The following is a 27,092-nucleotide window of genomic DNA, read 5'->3' as shown; positions in this document are numbered from 1 at the left end:
ATTTTAGAACTCTACCAGACCACTAGCCATGGCCTTTTTCCATGACCGGTGGGCGTGGCCACTCAATATTTCAAAACACTTGCAACACATCACTCAAAGATGTTCATCAATCACCAACTCATTTTTACCTGTTTTGACAGTGGTATTATTATATATAAAATATTGCATACTTTGAGAACTCAAAATGTTTTTAGGCAATGCACAATGAAATGACATTTTTTCCTGGGGATCTCTCACTTTGGTTAAACATTGTGCTACAAGCCACCTGTCTTATGGCCGTTTCTTGGTGACTATAGTGCTACAATGAACAACCCCAATGAATCGCATTTAAGCAGCACTGAAAAAGTTTAAAAATGACCATCTGCAAGAATAACATATGTCCAGGTTCTTTTGCCCCAAAGCAAAAATCAAAGGCTGGCACCGATGAATATACACACAGATAAGGAAAAAAGAGGCACCTCATCCAGTTACATTACAACAATGTGGAGGAACCCTATAGGAAGGTTGATTTCCATCAAAATGTACAAACCCATGGCCGACACACTGCACACAGGTATCTGCTGTAGAAAAGCATGTCTGAGTCACTCTATTTATTTTATTTCTTTATTTATTTAAATTTTTATAAAGCGCCACACGCCCATCGGCCTCAGAGCGCACATAAAAACAGGACAGGGACGGGGAGTCAGGAGTCAGGAGGGGAAAAGTGCAGCATATGTTCAGCCTGGAATCAGTTTGAACAAGTGGGTTTTTATTTCCTTTTTAAAACGCACCAGATGTTCTGCCAGGCATATATGCCCGGGTAGTAGGTTGTGCTGTGGAGCCTGAGTATCGAAGGCAGTTCCATCGAAGCCCACCAGCTTGTATCTGGGCTATATGCGTGTGGGATAGGTGGAGGAGCGAAGCTTTCTTCCTCCTACTTGGGGCTTCCCTCGATCAATAAAATAGCTATGGCAGGCATTTGAGCGACAGTTTAAAGCCAGTTCCAGGATCTTGTGGGATGATTCAACCTACTTTTGCTCTGCCATGTGGCATCACTGTCTTCTGATGGTGCCAGAAACATCAAAATGGCTGCAAAACCCTTGCACGTGCCAAAACCTCTGAACTTCGCGCTCTACAAAGCACAAAAAGATGGCTACCCAATCTGCCATGCATGCTGTCAGTGGTGGAACAGAGATCTCACTCCTGAAACATGTCACTGGGCTCCACAACAAGTGAAAACGGAGTACAGAGGGAAGAGCAGTGCTCTGCCAAAGGAAACCACGAAATCTTACTTTAAATCTTTTTCTTTGTTGTTGAAACTGCAGAATGCCGGTACAAAACACTCTTAAACATCCAAAATTCTTACTGGGTGCTACAAATCACTTAGTTCAAGAAATCATTGTGAACACACAATGGGCCTGATCACGACTTTGGTGGTAACGCCAGCGGTATTACCGCCGGCGTTATTAGCCCTACCACCAAACTTCCCATTGCTAACAGCGCCGGATCACGAGTTCGGCGGTAATGTAATTCCCCATTGAGCCCATTCGGGAATGCCCCATTCCCCATTGGGCTCAATGGGGAAAATGTGCGCTCTTACCACCAGCGGATTTCCCGCCGGCTGTAATAGCGCAAATTTTAGGCGGATTTCCCCCCAGCTAAGAGCTGGGGCGAAATCTGCCGAAGTCCTGATTTGGCAGACCCTTAAATCTGGCAGTAATAGCGCGACCGCCGGATTTAAGGGTTACCACCAAAGTTGTGATGAGGCCCAATGTCTGGAAAAGCTGAAAGTATCAAAGAAACATCCACAGCAAAAGTTGCCTGCCTGTGAAATCTGTCAAAAATCTGGGCGCAGTACCCTCAGCCGCCTGAATGACAGCTGTCAGAAGCCTGCATTAAAACTGTAAACTTATACAAACTGAAATCTAATGTTGGAAATCGAAGTGGCCTGTACTTGAGAGTAATCTATGTTGTAATTGTTTGAGCCCATGGTGTAGACTCTGGAATAAGTGTTCTAGCTGCAAGTTTGAAATCACAAGTTTATTTTAAACCAAGAAAAAAATGTAACAGAATGAACCTTAAATTTAAGCATGGCTAAAAGCCTCCCAAACTGGAATAACAGCTCTCTCTCTCTCCAGTCCTCTCCAGCAGGAAATCACACCTATGTGATGATTACAGGGTGGGGGAAAGAATTTGTTTACAGGGGGAAGGAGACAATGGAAATCCTCCAGCTACAGGAAATGTGAAGTGTGAAGAGTCATAAATGGCCACTGCCCAGGAGGAACAGGGAGGAGATGTTCCTGGGTCCCAGGAAAAGACCAAAGGGGTGGAGCTAAACAACCATTTGTTGCTTAACAAGGACAAAAGACACATTTTAAAAAGACTGATAACTCCCTATGTAAAATTGTCCAAAATATATAAATAACAGCATTGTTAATGTCATTTTTGGATGCACATGTGAAAAGGCGCCAGAACTCTGTGACATGTTCTGGGAAGAAACAGCATTACACAAAATGCATTTCGGATAGAAGTATGAAACTTTATACACGTGTGCCCATGCTCAATGCGCATATTTGTAGAAATGTGCTCCTAAATTGGACATTGTGTTTTGGATGAAAAGGTCAAAATTCTGCGAAAAGCAGACCCAACATGCTACAGTGACGGGACCTGGAGGAGTATCTGCTAAACAAAATATGTAATCTGTATATATGCCTGTCATAGAGGTTGCAAATTTGTAAATATTTATTGTACCAAAAGTAGATTTTGTGTTCAAGAGGCTAGGAGTGGACTCTAGGCCTCATAAACCCACACAAGCAAGGTGACACCCTGTTTCTCTCCTCCTATCAAGGAAGAGGGGAGACCTTGACCAATCCCTGTCAGAGGGGCGAGCTTAGGATAAACCAGCACACACACCCCTTTATCATAAGCATAAATAGAGACAGCTCAGCACTCAGAAAACACAGACAGATTCACCCACTACCCGATTGCTGGCGAAGCACCCTGCAGCAGAACCATCCATCTTACTTGCTCCAGACTCCAGAAACTTGGCAAAGCAGAAAGGCTCATTGCATAGCTGAACTGTTTTCAGCTAGGCCTTAAATTTCCAGAACCAACCCGAGAAACCTACTTTGGACCAAAAGACAGCAGAGCTGTGCTGTACTGTTTGCCTGCTGAGAATAATTATCATCAGAACCAAAAGATCCAATCCAGTTCTGTGTCGTGCTGTGACCAGAACCAAAAGACCCGTTCCAGTCCTGTGACGTGCTGTGAACAGACCCAGTCCAGTCCAAGGTGCCCAGCAGGCTGTCCCAGAACCAGAATCCCTGACCAGAATCCCGGACCAGAAATCTTGACGTACCAGAATCCTGACGGTTCCGTTTAAAAACATATCTAGTGAGTATCTATAGATAGAACTGTGTCACTAGCATATGTACTGTTCATAGTCAATCCCTATCTTAAATCCATCCTATTTTGTCTTCAGAACCTGCATTGTTAGGAGTATTTTTTAATTGTCTAAACTCTTTATCTTATCCCTCCTATCGTCCTCCTGTACTAGTATTGTTAAAACTATCTTTGCGCTGATATATTTCATCTGAAGAAGGTGAGCTCCTCGGCAGACAGTCACCCTGATCAAGTGGCTCTGCTTCTGTGTGGTATTCCTTTCTTCATAGTCATCCCCTAGTGTAAGAAATCCCATTGGTCTTTTAAAAGTGCATTCCTGTTTTCCATTCTTGGAGAAAAACAACATCCACTAAAATGTCCATAACTTCCTCAGTTTTTGTGCTAGAAACACATTTCAACTTCTGTTTGTAGCTATCATCCCAAATCCATACAGTTCTCCCATGATCGCGATTATCTCGCACTGTAAAGTTTGCCGCAAATTTTGTTTAGGGAAATTCTGACACGTGTAAAACAGCTTTTGATTGCTTCTGACTTCAGTTTTAAGATTTCACATTGTTTCTTAGTATTAAATCATTGCTAGCGTTTGTCTGTAACTATCTAAAGCGGCTCGCATAAGAATTTAAACAATTTCAGCAATTTAAACCATTTAGTGTTTTTACCCAATCCATTCTCGAGATAACTTTAAAACCATTCTGACTGTTTGCCAATCAATCCTGTTTTTCTCTTGTGTTGCTGGGGGCAAATTGGGATTGATAATGTGTTTGAATTCTACCATTCCTGAATACCTGCTCTCTCTCCTCCTATCTCTTTACATCACCTGTTGGGGGGTTGAGGGGTGTGCAGGGGGGAACTAGTAACCACACTGCTATTTGATCTTAACACACACACAAAAGTATTATTTCTGTGCTGAATTGTTTTGCTCACTATTACTCCTTGTGTATTAAAGAGATTATTTAGTGTTACATCACCCCATTGGTGATCATTGTGTACCCATTAAAACATATTGTGATAAATTTGTAAATACATAAATAAATATTTTAACTTTGCAAACCAGCCTGGTTCCTGGTTCAGTGTGACCGGAGGGGTTCCAGGAGGGGGGCGTGATATGAGTGGTACATCGTTCAGAATAAAAGAACTTTTAAACACAAATAAATAAGGATTTCAGTTGTGCGTTACACGCTAGGCATTGACTTAGGTGAAGTGCTGGATTGAAATCACTTACAGATCGGGGGCTTGTCACGAGATCCTGAATTACACATCCCACTTGTGACAGTCTAATACAGCGTGCTAACTGACGGGGAACATACACCTTGTTCGGCTACCACGCTATGCTACACTGTAAAAACACCCTCCAATAACACTCAAAGGAGTTGGGCCTGTTTTGCAAAGGTAAAAGTAACCCTGACATAAGTCAGAAGGAAATTAAAATTTCCAGAATGGCGACCCCAGTGGAAATTAATATGGCAAAAGAACGCCTACTGCACAAATTGTTTGTCAGGGATGAATGGGTTGAGCAGGATCAGAATGTTTGGCTGCAGGAAATCAAACAACAAGTCACTGCCACAGGATTAGATAAATGACAGGACCAGGGTCCATTACATCAGGCACTTAGTGAACTGTATATGGCCCCAAGGGTAAAAGAAGAACAATGTAAAATTGCCAAAATAGCGGCATACCTGTACCTCCACATTGGAGTAATACAGGAAAAATATGCCGAAAACCTAGACCTGGCAAAAAGGCAAGTACAATCACTAGAGAAGGCCCAAACTGATCTGGACTCTGCAGAGCAAAGGCTACAAAAGAGCCAAGTTTCAGAGAGTGAAACCAGACAGTACCTGATAAAAGTAAAGGAAGATCTGGATCTCCTGCAGCAAGAGAAGGTAGAGCAAGACACCAAATTACTGACACTGCAAAAAGAGAGTCAGGAAAGATTGGACTCTCTACTACACAGCCAACAAAAGCTTGAACACCGATTAACCTTTAACAGAGTATGCGCAGGACAGGTGGTCACTTTAGAGAACCACATAGACAGATTAAAAGACGAAAATAATAAATTAATTCTTAAAGACCTTGAATCCCAAACAGAATTTGATGAAGAGCGCCAGAAAGCTGGTGCATTCAAAAAACAACGGGACGACCTGGCTGCACAGAGGGGTACTCTAATTCAGGAAAAGGACACCTTAGGCCAGGAAGTCAACTAATTCAAAACCAAAGTGGAAGAAAATCACCTGGCCCTTCAGGGACTGGGTGAACTCAAAATGGACTATGAAAAGCTGTTAGAGCACACCAGGAGGGTGGAATATGCTCTGGCAAAGAATGACCAGGCCAGTAAAGACAGAACTCATGAGGTGAGCCTCCTGCAGCAAAAATTGGCCCAATTCTCCCAAATCAGACATGAAGCACTGAGAGACAATGAGGCTCTCTGTGAGAAAAATGACAGGCTCCATAGACAGGTAGCCATGCAGGAACAATTAATAGAGACCAGTAAGGCCTTGATAGAAAAACAAAGGATCAGATCCTTGCATGCCATCTGGGAGTAGGGGCTGAGAGAGATGAGGTCAGAGGGAAACCCCTGAGCATAACCTCAGGGACCCTGGCACCAGAGATTTTAAGCTCTTAAATTCCAAGGACTCTGCCACCCTCATGTCCACTTTCTCACATGAGCCAAGGGCCACGGGGATGGTGGACTTCAACCCAATGGGAAATATGGGGCTAATAGGTCAGCGCCTCCTAGAAATGGATGGGCGGGCATCAATGTATAGGTGCCCAAGTGCTAGGGCCATCTTCTCTGATCAGGGAGACTCCAGTGAGGGAAGAATCAGAGAAATGGATCCTCAGAAATCTAACTCATCAAGAGATCAGGCAGTGAAATTTGGTCGGAAATTCCATGAGAGTAGGCCCACTAAGGGCATACTAAAAACCTCTTCCCAGCTTGGACAGTGGGGGGGGGCACTCAGCCAATCCTGGGGGCAAGGAAGAGTCAGAAGACTCTTCTGAGCACCACAGGACGCAAGGAACTAGGCCCCCACATTCTGCCAGCCATTCCCAAGCTTGCAGAATCCGGGAGAGCCTAGAAGACCAGACAGCCACCTCTGGTAGCAGTGCCTCTGAGTCAGAGGAAGAATGGACCAGGGTGACAAGGACTAAAAAGGCCAACAAAGTCAAGAGGGCTTTACTCAAGGATCCCCTGAAACAAACAAAGGCTATTAGGAGCGTCATCACGCCCTACCACAAAAACGCTAAATATTCAGTTTGGGAGCACCTTGAATTATTTGAACAGATGATGGACACTTTCCATCTGAAGGACAGCCAAAGCTGTATTCAGTATGTAAAGTGGACATTTTCTCCCGAGTACTGCAGCTTCTTTGCGGGGCTGGAGGATCAGATTCTTTCCAGATGGTCCACCTATAGGGCGCTGGATCACATTCAGGGAGGCGATGAATTATACTTCAACGTTTTTCCCGAAGTGTTATTTGAAACAATGTTTTTAACACACATGAACACTTTTTCGGGTCCATCTTTTTTCAGTGTGGAGGCTGGTTCTTGCTCTTGTGCCAATTAATGGATGACCTCAAAGAGCGATATTCATAGAAGATTCCTCATACTATATGGGGGCTTCTGTCCTTAGGCGTAGGGTGTATGGGACTGCTGCCCATTTCTGGGTTGGCTGTTTTGTTTCAGAAGAACTTGGTGCCACATTTCAGAGAGGAACTATTTTTTCTTTTATTGACCTTCTTAGGAAGTGTGTGGTCCCCGAGTTACAAATCACTCGTTGATGGTTCAAAAAACAAACAAAGTGTTCATAAAAAATAATTAAAAACAAGGAACTTCATCCATAGTACAGTGTTTGTATGGTTTAGTTCATGAGGTATCCCTGGTTGGTTTTTGCGATATCCTTGGTTAAAAGATGGTCGACCGGTTTCGATGATGGCTATTTATCATCTTCTTCAGGACCGTGATTTTAGCTTGTCTCAGGGAGATCAAGGGTAGTTGAGGGGCGCGGGTGCCATCATCCCATCTACCTAAGAGAAAGAGAAAACCAATGTGTGTTTTGAGTCTTGAGGTCACTGTAATTTCTTATTCTTAATCTAATAAGGTGGTGCTTTTTTTGGTTATTTAGAATACATTAATTAATGAACATTAGGATTAACTGAACAGTCATTTAAGGTCGTTCTGGCTATTTTTTGACTCTTTTGATGGCATTGATTGCTGGTGGTTACCTTATAACAGCTCCGGCGTGTGCAGGCTGTTAGCCGGGTTTTGCGTCTCTCGAATCCTGTAAGACAGCAAAAACAGGGTGTATGTCAGGAGTTTTATACCACAAGCCCCTCTGTCCTGTGTTCAAAATACCCTAAGGGTGGATTCATTGGGCTCTGTGTGCGTGCCATCCTGTTTGGTCAAGCGCAATCTTTTTGAGGTGACAGGTGGCCTGTAATCTGCAGATCGTTGGGCGCCCTGTGGGAATACCGATCGTGTGCGCGGCTGCCAAAGTGGCATGCCGCAGCTCATGAACGAGCGCAGGGGAGCTTCGTTTGCTTGTGAAGCTTTGTTCTCTTTTGAAAGCGCATGGATTATTTTTGTGATCACAATCACTTGGAAAGCTCCTATTTAGAAGCGCATGGATCTCATTTTTCGCGATCAAAGTGTTCACACGATCAGTATCCCACAGGGCGCCCATCGATCTGCAGATTACAGGCCACCTGTCACCTCAAAAAGAATGCGGAACTGGAACCAAAATCTCCTGCCCCTGAAAGTCTGCAACCCAAGGAGCAGAGGGTGGGTAGGAGAAATAAAGAGCCTAAAAAGACCCATTTTCTGGAGGAGTCCTCAGAGGATTCTGGGAAAAGGAGCTTCTCCCTCAGGGAAGGGAGAACTGCTCCCAAAGAAAAATGGGTCCCAAAGGATCCAAATCCATACTGGGCAGATGTGGGGACCGAGTTATAACCACCTATCATCAGTACCCAGAATGACCAGCACAAAAATCCCCTGGTTCAAACCCATCCTTGTGACTGCCTCCAAAAAGGGGGGGCAGCCCAGAATCAGAACCAGAGGAATCCAAAACTTCCCCCACATCTAGCTGTCACCTTTTTCTTACAGATTCCCAAGATCCCAAACAAAACCCAGCTCAAATCACCTCTCTATCAGTATCCAAAGCAAAGAAACTAACCCACCAGTTGCCCAAAAAAGTGCATTATCTTTGCCCCCTTGAGGAAAAGGAGGGAAGATTTTATGTCCCGGTCCAAATACAGGGGCAATGTACAATTTTGGCAATGGTGGACACTGGATCCCAAGCTACCCTTCTATCAAAAAGGGCCTTTGATCATCTGAATACGGGAAGGGGGGAGAAGTACCAAATACCTCTCACCCTTCTTCCTGGACAACTTCAGAACTTTGACTGGAAGGAAATTCCCGTCGAGGGGACTGCGGATTTGGACATTAAAATTGGGCGACACAAGGTGAAGCACCCGGTCATAGTTGTGACTCCAGAGGGCACACCTTGTTTACTAGGGAATGACATCCTGTGTAGATTGTCACCCCTCATAGATTGTGTAAACAAGGTCCTCTGGACCCAGACTAGCTGACCAATAAAATTGAAACAGAGTATCAACCGTGTTAGTTTAAACGGCACATGGTTGAACAAAAAACATGCCCAGACGTGGGTCCTGTGCCTGCTGGGCCTAGAGACCCAAGCTACTCCTCACTGATGAGCCCCAACAAGGGCGAAACATGTTTGGGGATGCTTGTGGTCTCGTGCAGAAGGGATGTGACCTAGAAGTTCGGACTGGACTGCCCCTTCTGGGGTGGGGCCAAGCCTGATTTGCATATGGTCTTTCCCCTTCTGTAATGGCTTGGCAGGCAAAGAATAGTGGTCTGGAGGGTTGCCCAGAGCAATGCCAGTGGTTAAGATTCATTCTAAACCTTCCAGCCATCACCTCTTTATTTGTGCTTTGTCACCCCGAGTGGGACGGGTATGCCCAGATGTGGGTTCCGTGCCTGCTGGGCCTAGAGACCCAAGCTACTCCTCACTGATGAGCCCCAACAAGGGCGAAACTTGTTTGGGGATGCTTTTGGTCTCGTGCAGAAGGGATGTGACCTAGCAGTTTGGGCTGGACTGCCCCTTTTGCGGTGGGGCCAAGCCTGATTTGCATATGGTCTTTCCCCTTCTGTAATGGCTTGGCAGGTGAAGAACGGTGGTCTGGAGGGTTGCCCAGAGCAATGCCAGGGGTTAAGATTCATTCTAAAAACTTCCAGCCATCACCTCTTTGTTTTTGCTTTGTCACCCCGAGTGGGGCGCGTATGCCCAGACGTGGGTACCGTGCCTGCTGAGCCTAGAGACCCAAGCTACTCTTGTTATGTTATGTTATGTTATGTTATTTTTCTTATACCGCGCCAAAGCCCGTAGGCATCCAGGCGCCGAGAGACAGAAAAGTTGGCGGCAACCAGTAATGGAAACGTATTAATAGAAGAGGTGAGGCTTCAGAAGTTTCCGAAACACAAGCAGGTCCCCGGTTTTACGCAAGGTAACTGGCAAGGCATTCCAGGCCTTGGCGCCTTGGATTTGAAACGCTCTGTCAAGCCCGCGGGCTCGTTTCACGCGGTGGTGGGCTAATAGAAGATCTTCAGCTGATCTGAGTCTTCTTGTGGGTTGATAGATATTTATAACGTCTTTCAGGTAGCTAGGTGCAGACCCATAAATGCATTTATGGCAAATGGTAAGTAGCTTAAACTGAATACGGGCCTCTACAGGGAGCCAGTGTAGTTTTATTCTAGCAGCAGTGATCGGTCAGAATTTTTAATCTGAAAGATGATATGGATGGCTTTGTTTTGTACTTTCTGAAGTTCAAGGAGATCAGCTTTACTTGCCCCACATAAAAGATTGTTACAATAATCCACGCAAGGTAAAATGACAGCTCTCACAAGTTTAGTGCGGTTTACAATAGAGACAAGTGGGGCAACCTGTCTGAGCACTTTAAGATGGTAGTTAGTGCTCCTAGAAATAGCTGTAACGTTAGCATCACAATCTAAGCTGCTCTCCATGTAAATACCTAGCGTTTTAACTTTCTGCACGACTTTTATGTCACTGCCATCAATCCTAAAGCCTGAGTACGCCTGGTCCAGTTTAGTTAGTGCCTGGGTGGGTCCAAAAAGCATAAGCTCAGTTTTTGATGCATTTAGGCAGAGCCAGTTGGTAGACATCCACTTTTTTATTAGTTGATACACCATGTCCACCAGGTGTACTCTTCACTGATGAGCCCCAACAAGGGAGAAACATGTTTGGGGATGCTTGTGGTCTCGTGAAGAAGGGATGTGACCTAGCAGTTCAGGCTGGACTGCTGCTTTTGGGGTGGGGCCAAGCCAGATTTGCATATGGTCTTTCCCCTTCTGTAATGGCTTGGCAGGCGAAGAACGGTGGTCTGGTGGGTTACCCACAGCAATGGCAGTGGTTAAGATTCATTCTAAACCTTCCAGCCATCACCTCTTTGTTTTTGCTTTGTCACCCCGAGTGGGACAGGTATGCCCAGACATAGTTCCCGTGCCTGCTGGGCCTAGAAACCTAAGCTACTCCTCACTGATGAGCCCCAACAAGGGCAAAACATGTTTGGGGATGCTTGTGGTCTCGTGCAGAAGGGATGTGACCTCGCAGTTTGGGCTGGACTGCCCCTTTTGCGGTGGGGCCAAGCCTGATTTGCATATGGTCTTTCCCCTTCTGTAATGGCTTGGCAGGTGAAGAACGGTCATCTGGAGGGTTGCCCAGAGCAATGTCAGTGGTTAAGATTCATTCTAAAACCTTCCAGCCATCACCTCTTTGTTTTTGCTTTGTCACCCCGAGTGGGACGCGTATGCCCAGACGTGGGTACCGTGCCTGCTGGGCCTAGAGACCCAAGCTACTCTTCACTGATGAGCCCCAACAAGGGCGAAACATGTTTGGGGATGCTTGTGGTCTCGTGCAGAAGGGATGTGACCTAGCAGTTTGGGCTGGACTGCCCCTTTTGGGGTGGGGTGAAGCCTGATTTGCATATGGTCTTTCCCCTTCTGTAATGGCTTGGCAGGTGAAGAACAGTGGTCTGGAGGGTTGCCCAGAGCAATGCCAGTGGTTAAGATTCATTCTAAAACCTTCCAGCCATCACCGCTTTGTTTTTGCTTTATCACACCGAGTGGAACGAGTATGCCCAGACCTCGGTCCTGTGCCTGCTGTGCCTAGAGACCCAAGCTACTCCTCACTGATGAGCCCCAACAAGGGCAAAACATGTGTGGGGATGCTTGTGGTCTCGTGCAGAAGGGATGTGACCTTGCAGTTCGGGCTGGACTGCCCCTTTTGGGGTGGGGCCAAGCCTGATTTGCATATGGTCTTTCCCCTTCTGTAATGGCTTGGCAGGCAAAGAACGGTGGTCTGGAGGGTTGCCCAGAGCAATGCCAGTGGTTAAGATTCATTCTAAAACCTTCCAGCCATCACCTCTTTGTTTTTGCTTTAAACAAAAACCTGACCAAATCGAATTTCACTTCCAGAATAATCAAATCCCAGACGTGACAGTAATTGCAGTAGGACAACAAACTGGTGTTGGTGAGTCCTCTCTATTTGTGAAAATCAACCTTCCTTCCAGTCTAAGGTCGAATTCCACACTGGAAGGAAACACTCTGAAATTCTATACCAATACACAATCAGAAAATTCCATTCATATAGTCCAAAAAGATGAGAAATCAGCTCAAAGCTTTGCTGACATTCAGAAAATTGGAGAGCAGTTGTTCATCCCTATTCAGTAAAATGAGGGGAAGGACTCTGTTCTCGCCTGAGTATGTGTAAACAACGGTAAGAGCTTCATCAGCGAGGCCATGTTCCACAAACTCCCATAAGATCCAGCCATACCCACATTTAAACTGTTAGACAAATGGGAAATGGACCTGGAAACACCCAATTCCAAACATCTCCTGCCTAGCAGGTGTATTCTCAAAATTTCCTTTGGCAACAAGAGCATAGTCCATAATTGCTGGGTTGTGTGAGATGTCCCTGCTGAATTTTATTTAGGCAGTGACATTCTCAATCGCTTTGCCATTAGTTTGGACCTAATAAACTTCAAAGCTTGGTCCCGATTAGCGGGTAATCCCATGGACTTTGATGACACAGAGAAAGCATTTCGGTCAGCTCAACTGCTGCCATATGCATTTGAAATTCAGGTTGGAGAGGAAGTCACCACCCCAGAACAGACCCGACAATTCTCACTGAATGTAAAAATTAAAAGAGGACAGAAACTGAAAAATCCTGACGTCTATGTCCATCTGAATGCTCATTTCCAACAGCAAGGGTTGGGAGTAAACCCAACACCACTAGTCAACATAGAACACGCCACCATTCCAATAGAGGCGGATAACAGCGACCTAAAGAGTATCACTTTGGGCGAAGGCACCATTATTGGAATGGCGGTTGATGACCAACATTTTTCCATAGATTTAGGTAATGAACTGTTAGGACCAATCCCCAAGGACTGTTTTGACAGTGATAGCGACAATGACACAACACCAGACAGGATCTTCACCCGGCATGGGGGGAACTTCCTGGTGTACTCTTCCTGCCCTTATGGTAAGGAAGATGTGACCTGTGACTTCAGGAGGGATGAAGTGGTCTTTCAAGTCACGAGGACTGCCTTCCCCACCTGTAGCCATCAGTCCAAATCAGCACTTTGACCAGGGACATCTCCACCCAGCTGGAGGAGGCCGCTGAGAAAGCCAAACCAGAAGTCTTTCCAGGTGTCAGGCTGATGGTTGAAGAGAGAGTCAACCTAGCTGATGCCTGTGAGACTCTGGAGCAAAAGAAAAAATGGAAACAAGTTTTCTTAGATTTTCAAGATCTCTTTGCGGTGGACTCATATGACTGTGGTCACACTGACATCCACACAACAACCATTCCCAAGGACCCTGGCGTGACTCCAGTGTTTGTGAGGCAATATTGCTTGCCTCTCGCATCCATGGAGTCCCTTACTGAAATAATTAAGAACCTTGAGTCCCGTGGGATAATTCGTCCAGTCCACAGCACCTTCAATAATCCGGTGCTAGGGATTTTGAAACCTAACGGCCAGTGGAGACTCGGTGCTGACCTAAGGGAGCTCAACAAACGTGTCCATACTTCCTGATGGCCTCTTCCCTACATTGACCAAGGGCTGGTGCAGATCCAGGGGTCACAGGTGTTCACTGCCATTGACCTGACCAATGGGTACTGGACTGTACCTGTCACTAAGGAGGACCAATACAAGCTGGCCTTTACCCTCGGGGTAGCAGTACACGTGGACCTGGACTCCCTTCAGATACATCAACTCCGGCAATGAATTTAACATTTTTCTACACAAGGCCATGCCCGACCTGGGTGAAAGGGGTAACCTGGCCTATGTAGATGATGTTCTAGTCAAATGCTCAACTGTTGAGGAACACATAGCGGAGATCTGCTATGTCCTGACACAGTTGAGGGCTGCTGGAGCAAAGCTCTCCTTTCAAAAGGCACAGTGGTGCAGAACTTGTGTCAATTTCTTGGGGGCATGAGATAACTCCTAAAGGTCTCTGTCCCCAGGAAAAGTAAGTGGAAGCACTCCAGAAATTAAAAGACCACACAACTCTGTTCGAAATAAGGAGCCTCCTTGGACTAACTAATTACAGCAGAAAGTTCATTGAGGACTATGCAGAGATCACAAGACCCCTGATCCATCTTTTGAAGGGGGGATCAAGTGGGAGTGGGGTCCAGAACAAGCCGAGGCAGTAAGACAGCTCAAAAGAAGCCTCTCACAAGCACCTTTGCCTAGGTTACCCTGTCAAAAACAAGGAGTTCTTCTTGGAGACAGGGTTCCCAAACACCTGCTTGACTGCAGTATTATATCAAAAGCATGACAAGGTCAATAAAGTAATCTCCTATGCGAGTAAGACTTTATCCTCTGTGGAGAAAAAATTCAAAAAATTGTGAGAAGGCACTCCTGGCAACGGTGTGGGCATTGAAGAATTACCGCCTGTTTATCCAGGGGCAACACATCATAGTGGAGACTCCACACCAACCTTTGCAATATCTTCAGAGTGACAGAATACAGACCGGGAATGTGAGTAATTCCAGAATTACTTCCTGGATTCTGTCAATGCAAGGCTTTCCTGTGGAGGGCAGATATGGCCAAAACAAGAAGAGTCCCCTCGCGCAAGTTCTGGCTGACTTGCATGATTGTGCCAGAGAAAACTGTCTCAAGGACGAAAGTCTTAAAATCAAGGACAACATGGAGGCATACCTTAATTACCCAGAAAAAGTCTATGAAGAAGACAAGGGTCAGGGAATGCCCACTGTCTATGTGGATGGGTGCTCCTACAATGTTGACAACAATGGGGAAAAGGAACTTGTGGCCGGCGTAGGGAATGCATGGTTGAATGATGCCCCAGAACCCTCAGCTGGGTACAAAATCAGTCTCCGCAGTAGTCAAGTGGCACAGCTGATGGCTGTGCATCAAGCTATACTCACTGCTGTCCAATATCAACTCCACAAACTGGTCCTAATCACAGATTCAGATTATGTACAGAACGGGTTCATGGAGCACCTGGTTAACTGGAAAACCAGAGGCATGCTATGTGCTAATAACAAACCATTGAAACATGGGAAATTAATACAAAATATTGATGATCTGGTCCCCTAGAATGGGATGACCATCTACTGGAAAAAGATCCAGGGTCATTCTAAAGTAGAGGGACCAGACAAAAATGGGAATGACTTTGCTGATCAGCTGGCGAAAACCAGAGCCATCCAAGGGGATCTACTTGAGATTGAGTCCCTGTTGGGAGAAATCCAGGTCACTGCTATCACTAGGTCCCAGACAAATGCTCACAATGAACTCTCAACTACACAATGGAGTAAGGAGACCCCAGATGCTGATTTGATTACGGGTCAAAAAGGGTATCCAATAATTGGTAAGTTTTATCAACACATTGAGGACCCTGAGAACTTGCCCCTGACGGATACCGATTACATAGGGAAAGAGGACCTCAGAGTGTTGATAAAATGTCCAAAAATGTTCCGAATCCAAGACGGTTTGTTGGTAAGGAGATCCATGGCTGGCCATGACCAGTGGGTGGTCCCCACCTCATTCCGAAGCCTGATGCTAAGTCACCCCCATGATGTGGCCACAGTCGGTCATCGGGGTTTCATACGACACTAGAAATCTTGCGAGAGGTTGCATACTGGCCACACATGGGGCAGGACCTCAACCAATACTTGAAGGGGTGTATTGTGTGTGCACAATTTCAGCCAACATCACTCACACACCGTGCTCCCCTCCAAAGAGGGGGATAACACTGCCTTGATCAGATATACAAGTCAATTTTATCGGGCCCGTGATTCGCTCCTCTAGGGGGAACAAGTACATGTTCACCGTAACATGCTTGTTCACTAAATGGGCATAATGTCTCCCAGCCCCAAATTGCAAGGCAGAAACAGCAGCTGCCCTGATGATCAATCACATCTTCTCACGTTTTGGACTACCCCAAAGGATTGAGTCAGACCGAGGTAGCCACTTCACTAGCGAAGTGATGACAAAGATGTGGGAGATACTTGGGGTAAAAAGGAAACTACACATTGCCTACCGGATAGCCTCTAGTGGTGGAGATGAGAGATACAACAAGACAATTGTGAGCATATTAAAAAGGTTCTTGGCAGATTCTGGGCCAAGTTTGGACATTCGATTACCTCTTGTCCTGATGGCCATCACATCTACCCCTTCTTCTGCAACAAAAATGTCTCAGTTTGAGCTGATGACTGGACGAAGGATGGTGCTTCCCCAGCATCTGCTCAACAGAACCCAAGAGCAGACCTTGATAAATGCCTCCACAACTCAAGAGTATGTTGAGAATCTGAGAAAACACCTTCAACATGCTTTTGCCTATGCTCAGCGGAATCTAGAAAGATCTGCAGACAGTATGAAGACCCATTATGACCTTAAAACAACTAAAAAAGAATACCAAATAGGAGACCGGGTCTACTTGTACAATTTCCAAAGGGACCAAGCCAAACAGCGCAAATTTCTCCCTACTTGGCGGGGTCCTTTTGAAATTGTAGACAGAATCTCAACAGTACCCTACAAAATCTGCATACCCAAGGGCAGTTTGGCAGAAGGGGAAGACAAGTGGGTCCACCTCAACCAGCTGAAGAGTTGCCATCCAAGGCATATTTTGCGGCAAATAGAGGAGCCAATCGGAAACCCAGAGGGGGACATTCCGGCCCCATAGAAAATTCCAACTGCTAAAACCATTCCACCTGTTAAAATCATAGGGATTACAGGTGGGGAATATTGTAATGGATATGTCAAATCTATACATCTGCCCACGACATGAATAGTAGTGGGGAAATGTCCATAAACATGCTCTTTTCTGTCTTGTAGCACTGAAACCAAGGATTCTAAGCAGCAAGGAGGACCACTCAGGGACCGGGAGGAAAGACCCAAGGGGCCCAGAGTTGCGATCCACATTCCCATCCATAACCGGCGAGGAGACCCATGTCGATCAGCACTGATGGGAAAAGCAGATGATTTTTTCCACTTGGACCAAAAAGAAAGAATGAACATCCCAATCTCCTGACTTCCCCTTGATGGGTGGTCAACCTCAAGTCATGAGGGGGGGCTCTGTGGGATAATTCAACCCATTTTTGCTCTGCCATGCAGCATCACTGTGTTCTGATGGTGCCAGAAACATCAAATTGGCCGCAAAACCCTTTTGTGCGCCAAAACCTCTGAAATTCGCGCTCTACAAAGCACAAAAAGATGGCTGCCCAATCTGCAATGCACGTTGTCAGTGGTGGAACAGAGATCTCTCAACTGAAACATGTCACTGGGCTCTACAACAAGTGAAAATGAAGTACAGAGGGAAAAGCAGTGCTCTGCCAAAGGAAACCCCAAAATCTTGCTTTAAATCGTTGTTGCTGAAACTGCAGAATGCCGGTACAAAACACTCTTAAACATCCAAAATTCTTATTGGGTGCTACAATTCATTTAGTTCAGGAAATCATTGTGAACTCTCAATTTCTGGAAAAGATGAAAGTATCAAAAGAAAAATCCACAGCAAAAGTTGCCTGCCTGTGAAATCTGTCAAAAATCTGGGTGCAGTACCCTCAGCCGCCTGAATGACAGCTGTCAGAAGCCTGCATTAAAACTGTAAACTTGTACAAACTGAAATCTAATGTTGGAAATCTAAGTGACCTGTTCTTGAGAGTAATCTATTTTGTAATTGTTTGAGCCCATGGTGTAGGTTTGAAATCCCAAGTTTATTTTAAACCAAGAAAAAAATGCAACAGAATTAGCCTTAAATTTAAGCCTGGCTAAAAGCCACCCAAACTGGAATAACAGCTCTCTCTCTCTCCTGTCCTCTCCAGCAGGAAATCACACCTATTTGATGATTACAGGTTAAGGGGGAAGAATTGGTTTGTAGGGGGAAGGAGACAATGGACATCATCCAGCTACAGGAAATGCAAAGTGTGAAGAGTCATAAATGGCCTCTGCCAGGAGGGACAGGGAGGAGATGTTCCTGGGCCCCAGGAAAAGACCAAAGGGGTTGAGCTAAACAACCATTTGTTGCTTAACAAGGACAAAAGATACATTTTAAAAAGACTGATAACTCCCTATGTAAAATTGTGCAAAATATATAAATAACAGCATTGTTAATGTAATGTTTTGATGCACAGGTGAAAAGGCACCAGAACTCTGTGACATGTTCTGGGAAGAAACGGAGGAAAAAGTGATATTACACAAAATGTATTTCGGTTAGAAGTATGAAACTTTATACACGCGTGCCCATGTTCAACGCCATATTTGTAGAAATATTCTCCTAAATTGGACATTGTGTTCTGGATGAAAAGGGCAAAATTCTGCGAAAAGCATACCCAAGATCCTACAGCGACAGGACTTGGAGGAGTATCTGCTAAACAAAATATGTAATCTATTATATGCCTGTCATAGAGGTTGCACATTTGTAAATATGTATTGTACCAAAAGTAGATTTTGTGTTCAAGAGGCTAGGGGTGGACTCTAGGCCTCATAAACCCACACAAGCAAGGTGACACCCTGTTTCTCTCCTCCTATCAAGGAAGAGGGGAGACCTTGACCAATCCCTGTCAGAGGGGCAAGCTTAGGATAAACCAGCACACACACACCCCTTTATCATAAGCATAAATAGAGACAGCTCAGCACTCAGAAAACACAGACAGATTCACCGACTACACGATTGCTGGCGAAGCACCCGGCAGCAGGACAATCCATCTTACTTGCTCCAGACTCCAGAAACTTGGCAAAGCAGAAAGGCTCATTGCATAGCTGAACTATTTTCAGCTAGGCCTTAAATTTCCAGAGCCAGAACCAACCCCAGAAACCTACAGGGAACCAAAAGACAGCCGGGCTATCCTGTACTGCTTGCCTGCTGAGAATAATTATCTTCAGAACCAAAAGATCCACTCCAGTTCCGTGCTGTGCTGTGACTAGAACCAAAAGACCCGATCCAGTCCTGTGCCGTGCTGTGAACAGACCCAGTCCAGTCCGAGGTGCCCAGCAGTCTGTCCCAGAACCAGAATCCCTGACCAGAATCCCTGACCAGAAATCTTGACGTACCAGAATTCCCTTTTGTCTTTTAAAAGTGCATTCCTGTTTTCCATTCTTGCGCCTATCTCGAAAAAACAACCTCCACTAAAACGTCCATAACTTCCTCAGTTTTTGTCCTAGAAACAAAATGTCAACTTCTTATTGTAGCAGTTTTAAGATTTCACATTGTTTCTTAGGATTAAATCATTGCTAGTGTTTGTCTTTAACTATCCAAAGTGGCTGCCATAAGAATTTAAACAATTTCAGCAATTTAAACCATATTTAGTGTTTTTACCCAATCCATTCTCAACATAACTTTAAAACCATTCTGACTGCTTGCCAATCAATCCTGTTTTTCTCTTGTGTTGCTGGGGGGAAATTGGGATTGATATTGTGTTTGAATTCTGCCATTCCTGAATACTTCCTCTCTCTCCTCCTATCTCTTTACATCGCCTGTTGGGGGGTTGAGGGGTATGCAGGGGCAACTAGTAACCACACTGCTATTTGATCTGAACACACACAAAAAAATATTATTTCTGTGCTGAATTGTTTTGCACACTATTACACCTTGTGTATTAAAGAGATTATTTTGGGTTACATCACCCCATTGGCGATCATTGTGTACCCATTAAAACATATTGGGCCTCATTCCGAGTTTGGAGGTAAGTACCGATCATTACCGGCATGGAGCAAATACCATGTCCGAGCTGGTAATAGACCGCTGAAAGCAGCCTATTACGACTTTGCGGGCACAAGCTTTGTGCCATGCCGGTAATGTACCTAGCGCTATGCAGCAAGAGGGCCCCAAAAAGCCCTTACTGGCATGATGCGCTCTGTACATAACACTACCGCCATAGAGTAAAGCGGCAATAGCGGTGACTTTAAATAGCGAAGGCCGTAAATTACGGCTACCGTAAATTAGGGCCACCACTAAATAGCGGAACCGGAAATAGCGTCATTGCACAGGAGCGAGAAGGAGCTTGGCGGCCATCTTTAAAAACACAATCCATTGCCATCCTCACCAGGCAGGACCCCTGGGACCATTGTGAATCTTGGAAAAGCCTAACAGAAGCACCAGGAATGCCAAAAGCACCCAAGAAAGGAGCAGCCCGGCTCCGGAAGGAGCGCTTCAGCCCCAACAAACTGCAGATGATGGTGGACACCCTCGAGGAGCATGCCGACATCGTCTTCAGCGGAGACATGCGGAGAGGGCCGGTGCTCAGGAAGAAAAACATCTGGGCACTAGTGGGCCAGAGGGTGAATGCAGTCGGCAACACCCCCCGCACCCTCAAGGACTGCCGCAAGCGTTGGGACGAGCTGCGGCTGAGGGTGCGGAGCATCCTCTCGGTAAACCACAGCCAGGCCCAGGAGACTGGAGGGGGCCCAAGTTCCCCCATTAAACTGATGCCATGGGAGGAGATGTGTACCAGCTTGATCGGCCAAGAATCAATTGAAGGGGTTGGCAACATGGAGTGTGGGGCACCGTCGTCCGCTAACGGAGGTGAGTGTCCAAAGTCAACACTTCCAATGCCAATGCCATGACATACACTTGAAAGGCCTGGCCAAGGAGTCATGGCATGGTGTGCCCCCCCCCTTAAATTCATACCGAAGCAACTGCGACCCAAGCAAGTTCCAAGGTCAAGGGCTTAACGCACATTACATATAATGCACAAAGTGGCCTATCCCATGAGGCACACAGGGCAGTTGTTGTGGACAGTGTGCTAGTCAGACAGCACAGTACCCGGCCAACATGAGTGACACCGACACCTGCATGCATATCCCATCCATAAATTGAACGTAGTGCCGTTGCATACCCAAATGCACATAACCCCCAAATGACTGAATATGTGATTGTAGCCATGTATGAAAGTTGGCTCTCAAATCATCACTCATGCCGTCCCTCTCTTCTACCCCCAAAGGCAGTGAGCATGACAGTGAGGAACACGAGACCAGCTGTCCCACCACCTCCAGGGGCAAAGGCAGGGTCCGCCGCATCCCAGCCAGGAAGAGCACACCTGGAAGCGCAACACCGGCCCCTGCAAGGCCCATTGAGGGTGCACCACCCCCACCCCTCCTTGCATTGGCGCCAGGAACATCGGGAATGCCAAGGTCTGAGGAGTCAAGCGTGGCTGGGGAGGTGGCAGCCACTCCCCCCCTGGAATCTGTAGACAGCCCCTTTTCCACCTGTGGAGCAGCAGAGGAGGACACATTTTCAGTCGTCCACACCCCAGACGTCAGCTCCTACCCACAGGTCTCATGCAGCGACTCGGGCGAGACAGACACACCTGGCCAATGTGCCCATGGACCATCACAGGAACAAGCCAGTCCTGTGCCCAGTCCCCCAGGCGAAGCCCTGGCAGGTCATGGCAGCACAATCCCCTGCAGGGACAACACACCATCGGATGACACGCAGCGTGCAGCGCAGCTCACCGCCTTCATCACCGATCTGATGCAGGACAATCGGCAGGACAGGGAGGAGTGGCATGAGGAATTAAGGGCAATGCAGCAGGTGGTGACATACAGCACCAACCGTCTATCTGAGGTCCTCGGCTGCATTGCCGATGCCCTGGAGGCTGCACGTCCTTCACAACAGCCGAGCATGAGGACACCCCGTCGACAAGTAACTCGACACAGACGAGCCCACTGCGTCGGTCACTCCGTTCCCAGCGCCGCCGGGACATGCCTCCCCCTGGCCCCAGGAGCACGGAGTAACTTGCCTTCCAGCCACATGTGGCCTACGTGGACACCATGGGACTAGTGTTGGGGAGTTGGGGGGTAGGGGGGTGAGGGTGTGTGGGGGAGTTGGGGGGAGGGGGTGAGGGTATGTGGGGGAGTTGGGGGGCAGTGGGAGGGGGGTGGGGTAGTGGAGGGTTTGTTATTCACTTAGGCATTTTCAATTTCAATACACTGTTTGTGTTGCAAAGGTAAACCAGTGTGGACATTCATCATTGTGCATGTGTCTTTTGATACCTGACAGTGCATAGTGTACATGTATCCCCACACCCAGTGCCCTATGTCCTCATGTCAAGACACCCTCTGCTGACTTGTGTGTCAGTAATATTGTCCAATCAATGCTTGCCGCACGGCACGTCCCTCCTGTGCATTGGCACCATGATGCAGTCCTGCCCCTTCTTCCTCCTCCTACCCTTCATCATCATCTGGTGGTAGCAGTCCCATGTCAGGGGACAGGGGCACGTTCCGACGGATGCACATATTGTGCAGCATTACATATGCCATGGGGATCTTGGACACCTTCTCATGGCTATAGTTGGGTGACCCACCCGACCGGCTGAGGCAACGAAATCGTGCCTTCTACAGGCCAAAGGCCTGCTTAATCACCACACGTGTATGGGTATGGGTAAGATTGTTGTCCTCCTTGTGCTTGTTCTATGGGTTTCAGACAGGGGTCATGAGCCACGGCATCAAGGGATAGCCACCATCACCTGCATGAGAGGGGAAGGAAGGTAAGTGTTTGTAAATTCATGGTGGACAACTGAACTAGTCTTACATGGCAGCAGGTGATTTCTGCCCATACGCACATGTCCCTGGATGCATTGACCCCATTCCTGGCCACGCTATGTGTCCTGTGCAATGGAATGATGGAGGAGGTAGCATCTCCAAGATGGTTTATGGTGCGCACTCACATCTTGTAGAACATGCATCGTATATGCATGCAGCAGTCTTGGGGTAAAATCATTGAAGTGCTGTGTTCTGTGAGATTTGGTCGTCTGGAGTGTTGGCTGTAGTCAGTAGCATATTTGTCATTCTGCACTGATCCGTAATATGGTGACTTACAGAACTCCTATGGGTGTGCAGCACCAGTGACACGCTGTGGTATCCCTGTTGGGCTCACATCAATGCAATCCCAGGGATGACTGTCCTGTGTGGTGATATGCTGGAGGCAGCGACATAGTGCATATGCAGTGCATAGTGCTAGAAGCCCTTACGATGTGTGAGGGCCACCGATGACTGGTGCATGTGTTGTTGAATGCGGCCAGGTTACCTGTTAGTCATGTAGTGTTAGGTGTCAGCCTTACTTCCTCACTGTGGGATTTGGTAGTCATGTGCCGTTTCACTTGCTTTGGGGCACAGTGTTCGGTGAGTTGCACATTGGGCACTGGCTTCAATATTTCCACCCAGGTGGAGTATGCGTCTCCCCACCCCTTCCCACCTAGGTGGGGTATGCAGCCACCCACCTCACAACCCCGATGCACTGGCATGGCCCAGTCAGGCAACTCACCAGGCAGCCATGCACGTTGTCCTGCATGTCTCTATAAATAGCGTGGTAGTGTGGAGTTCCGCAGGACCAAAGAGTCATGAGTTGATCCTAGATATCGGGCACAGCAATGTGTGATGATCTTGCTGGTGTTCCATACCATCTGCACGTTGATGAAGTGGTATTGCTTGCGGTTGCGAAATGCCACCTCCATGGCATGCGGGACCACCAACTCCACATGGGTGCATTCAAGGGCACCTATACAATTTGGCATGCCTGCCAGTGCATGGAAGGCAACTTTTGTATCGAGTATCTCCTGGGAAGTCCGTGGTAGGGATATGTAGTCCCTTGTGTGCTTGTGTAGGACATCCAGCACTTGGTTCAGTATCCGGAAAAATAAGGGTTGTGATATGCCATGCATGTGCCCCACTGTGTGCTGGTAGGTGCCTGTGGCAAGGAAGTGGAGCACAGACACTACCTTCAGTAGAGGGGGGATGGCGGTGAGTATTTCTATGAGGCTCACTATGTCGTCATGGATCAGGTCCATTATGGTGGTGATGGTGTCACGGTCAAGCCGGTACAGGGTGTGCATCTGCTCTGGTGTTAGGTTGAAGGGGGTGTCACTGATGCGAGGGATTGGGGGCTGCCGGTGTGGTAACGGGGGCTGCACTGGTGGGGCATGCTGGGCCTGTCTCACCCTCCTTCTCCTCCTGTGTCTCCTCTGTGGTGGGGGCTGTGGTTGTTGTTGTTCTTGCTGCCTTGCAAGCAGGGCCTTCAGCTCCAGTAATGCCACTACTATTGGTATCATTTTGGTGTGGGAGGGGGTGTGGTGTGTGGGTGTGCTCCTTTTGTGCTGTGCCAGACTCCATTGCCTCCACCTGTGCTGATTGTGTGCACCTGTGGCTCTTGGTAACACTGCTCAGGGTTCTTAACACCTTCTCGGAGATGCCGGTATTTACTCCATGCCGGTAAGCTACTTTTTGGCCTTCAGTAGGCCGTTGTTTGCATGTCCACAGGGCTTGTGATCAGCTCCGGTTTACGGCATGCCGGTAATAGCGGCATGTTGTGTCGCACACGCGCACCTGGACCGCTATTTACGGCATCGTACTTTACGATGCCGTAAATAATGGTCTGGTTGGTCAGAATAGACTGTAGCGGAAAGCGATGCCGGTAATCCTTTACCGGCATCGTTTTTATCTTACCTCCAAGCTCAGAATGACCCCCATTGTAATACATTTGTAAATACATAAATAAATATTTTAACTTTGCAAAACAGCCTGGTTCCTGGTTCAGTGTGACCAGGGGCGGTTTCCAGAAGGGGGGCGTGATATGAGTGGTACATCGCTCAGAATAAAAGAACTTTTGGACACAAATAAATAAGGATTTCAGTTGTGCGTTACATTCTAGGCATTGATTTAGGTGAAATGACGGATTGAAATCACTTACAATCTTATGAGTGATCCTGTGTTGAACAGGCAAGCCGTGCAGAGCCCTCCTTGCCTCCGAGACATGTGCACATTTGGGCATTGTTCTGAGCAACCTGCAGGGATTGTATCTTAAGGTGTGTAGTGCCCACCAGGAGACTATTGCAGTTGTCAAGTCTGGAATTAACTAGCACAGAGGCAAGCAGTGCACAGTTGTCGATAGTAAGAAAAGGACACATATAGTGTATTTGCTTGGTGATAAGGCCACAGGATGATTGAATGTAGGGAATATTTGGCTTCATGGATAATTCCTCATCAAGGACAACCCCCAAGGTCTTGATTTGTTTTGACACATGGATGATATTGCCAGCGATGCAAAAATTGCCATGTGCAGGGGCTAATTTAACAAGATGAGATCTGGATGCCACAAACAGGAGCTCAGTTTTTTTAACAATTTAATGCAAGAGAATTGCTTGCCATCCAGGCCTGGATGGCTTTGTAAATTGTGTTAATAGTGGTCAGGTCCTGCTCGTACCTCTCACTGAGCTCGAAGACAACCTGGGTATCATCGGCATAATTTGTATACCGGACACCCAGGGTATCCAACATGTCAAGAAGAGGCTGGATGGACAGGTTAAATAGTGCAGGCGACAAGCAGAAGCCCTGAGGAATACTGCATGTTTGAAGGACAGGGTTTTAACTTTCCTCACCAGTGGAAAGCTGTACTGTCCAAGGGCCAGGAAATGAAGAAATCCACTGGGAGGCTTGATCAGAACAGTGTGCAACCTCCCCCAGTCTTGTCACCAGTAGGGAGTGGTCCACCAGATCAAAGGCCGCAGAAAGGTCCAGAAGCATCAGCAGGGCGGGGTGGCCTTTGCCCACCATGCCGGCCAAGGTGGATATTTGGTCCAGCATGGTGGTTTCCATCCCATGCTGAGCTCTGAAACCCGATTGGTCTAAGCCGAGGATCTTGTGGTCTTCGATGTGCCTCTGCAATTGAAGATAGGCCCATTTTTCCATGATCTTTAGGACAAATGGCACATTGGCGATCAGTCGATAGTTGTCAGTAACATGAGGATCGAGGTTGACTTTCTTAAGCAATGGTGTAATCCATTCCCTTCCACTTCTATTCCTTCTTCTGTTACAGCCATCTTCACCTGACCACCTCCCATTCTACCTATACCCAATCTTCACAACTGCAAAATAATGCATTTGAAATATGACAACTGCATAATGGTGCGAAACCACACCTTACATAGTTACACAGGACCTATTTTACAACACCAAAGAAATTGCTGCCACTACAAATATATACAAAAAAATCTGTGGTATTTCATTTTATCCCCTTATTTTACAAACATAAAAACAGGCACAACAACCCCATAATATTATTTGTGGACTGAAATTGCATTGCTAAACATTGCTGAAACCATAGTGCACCTACATTTATTGGGGCAATTTGCACTGGAAAAAACATTCAATTTAATTTTTACATAATAGGAGATTGCACAACTAATACCATTCCTATATTCTTTATGAGTGAATATTTAAAAATGAAACCACTAAGTTTCACAAAACAACAAACAAATGAAGACAATGGGCCTCATTACAATTGTGCCAGTCCGGAAACAACGGTGCCAGTAAGTCTACCAGCAACGTTGTTTCTGGACTGGCACACTACAACTACGTGGGCGGGTGCCGTCCAGCCCACCATGGTCAGACCTGGTCGGAACGGTACCCACTCACAGAGTTCTCACGGGAGCACCTGCACCGTTGTTAACGGTGGCAGTGCTCCCGTGCCCTTATTCCCATGGAGTCCTATGGGAATGCATAGGAATGGGGACTAACACAATTACCGTTGCCTGACTTCCCGGCCACCGGACTCGGAATAGTCCAGTAGCACCGGGAATTCAGTCGCCGGTAATTGTTTACGGGTCTGGAGGCAACCCTGCCGGTAGCACTATTGACAAAATGTCAAAAGCAGAAAAAGAGGACTTTATTGCAAGAACACTTATTAAATGGCTGACACATATTCACTTTAACCTATCACATAGAAGTACACATTTACAACATTAACACTAGCCAATTAGAAACACTGAAACACCTACAAACCATTCCCAGCATCTGTACTAGCTGCGGCTTTTCAACGCGGCTACAAATGTTTCTAGTAGCCTCACCTACACGTAAATTCTCTACAAAATGAAAAACAAACTAAGCCAAACTTCAAATAAGAAAAGGGAACAACGAAGCACACAAAATAACACACACAGATAATTTTCTGACCTGTAACATCCACATACGAATATGATTATTGCACAGAAAATGTATGGTCCAATAGACACAGCATTAACAGTAGCTGTGTCTATCAGAAAAACCAACAAAAAAGTTAAAAAGCGTTGATGTGCCTATGCCCATGCTTCTTTGCTGGTATATAGCCGCGGTTCCACAGGGTACCTCTTTGAACCACAAGTGGCAACACTGTGCACCGGGTGGGTG

This window comes from Ambystoma mexicanum, chromosome 3p (assembly GCF_040938575.1).
Source record: "Ambystoma mexicanum isolate Mex_15411 chromosome 3p, UKY_AmexF1_1, whole genome shotgun sequence".
Classification (NCBI taxonomy): domain Eukaryota; kingdom Metazoa; phylum Chordata; class Amphibia; order Caudata; family Ambystomatidae; genus Ambystoma; species Ambystoma mexicanum.
This window is presented reverse-complemented; position numbering follows the sequence as displayed.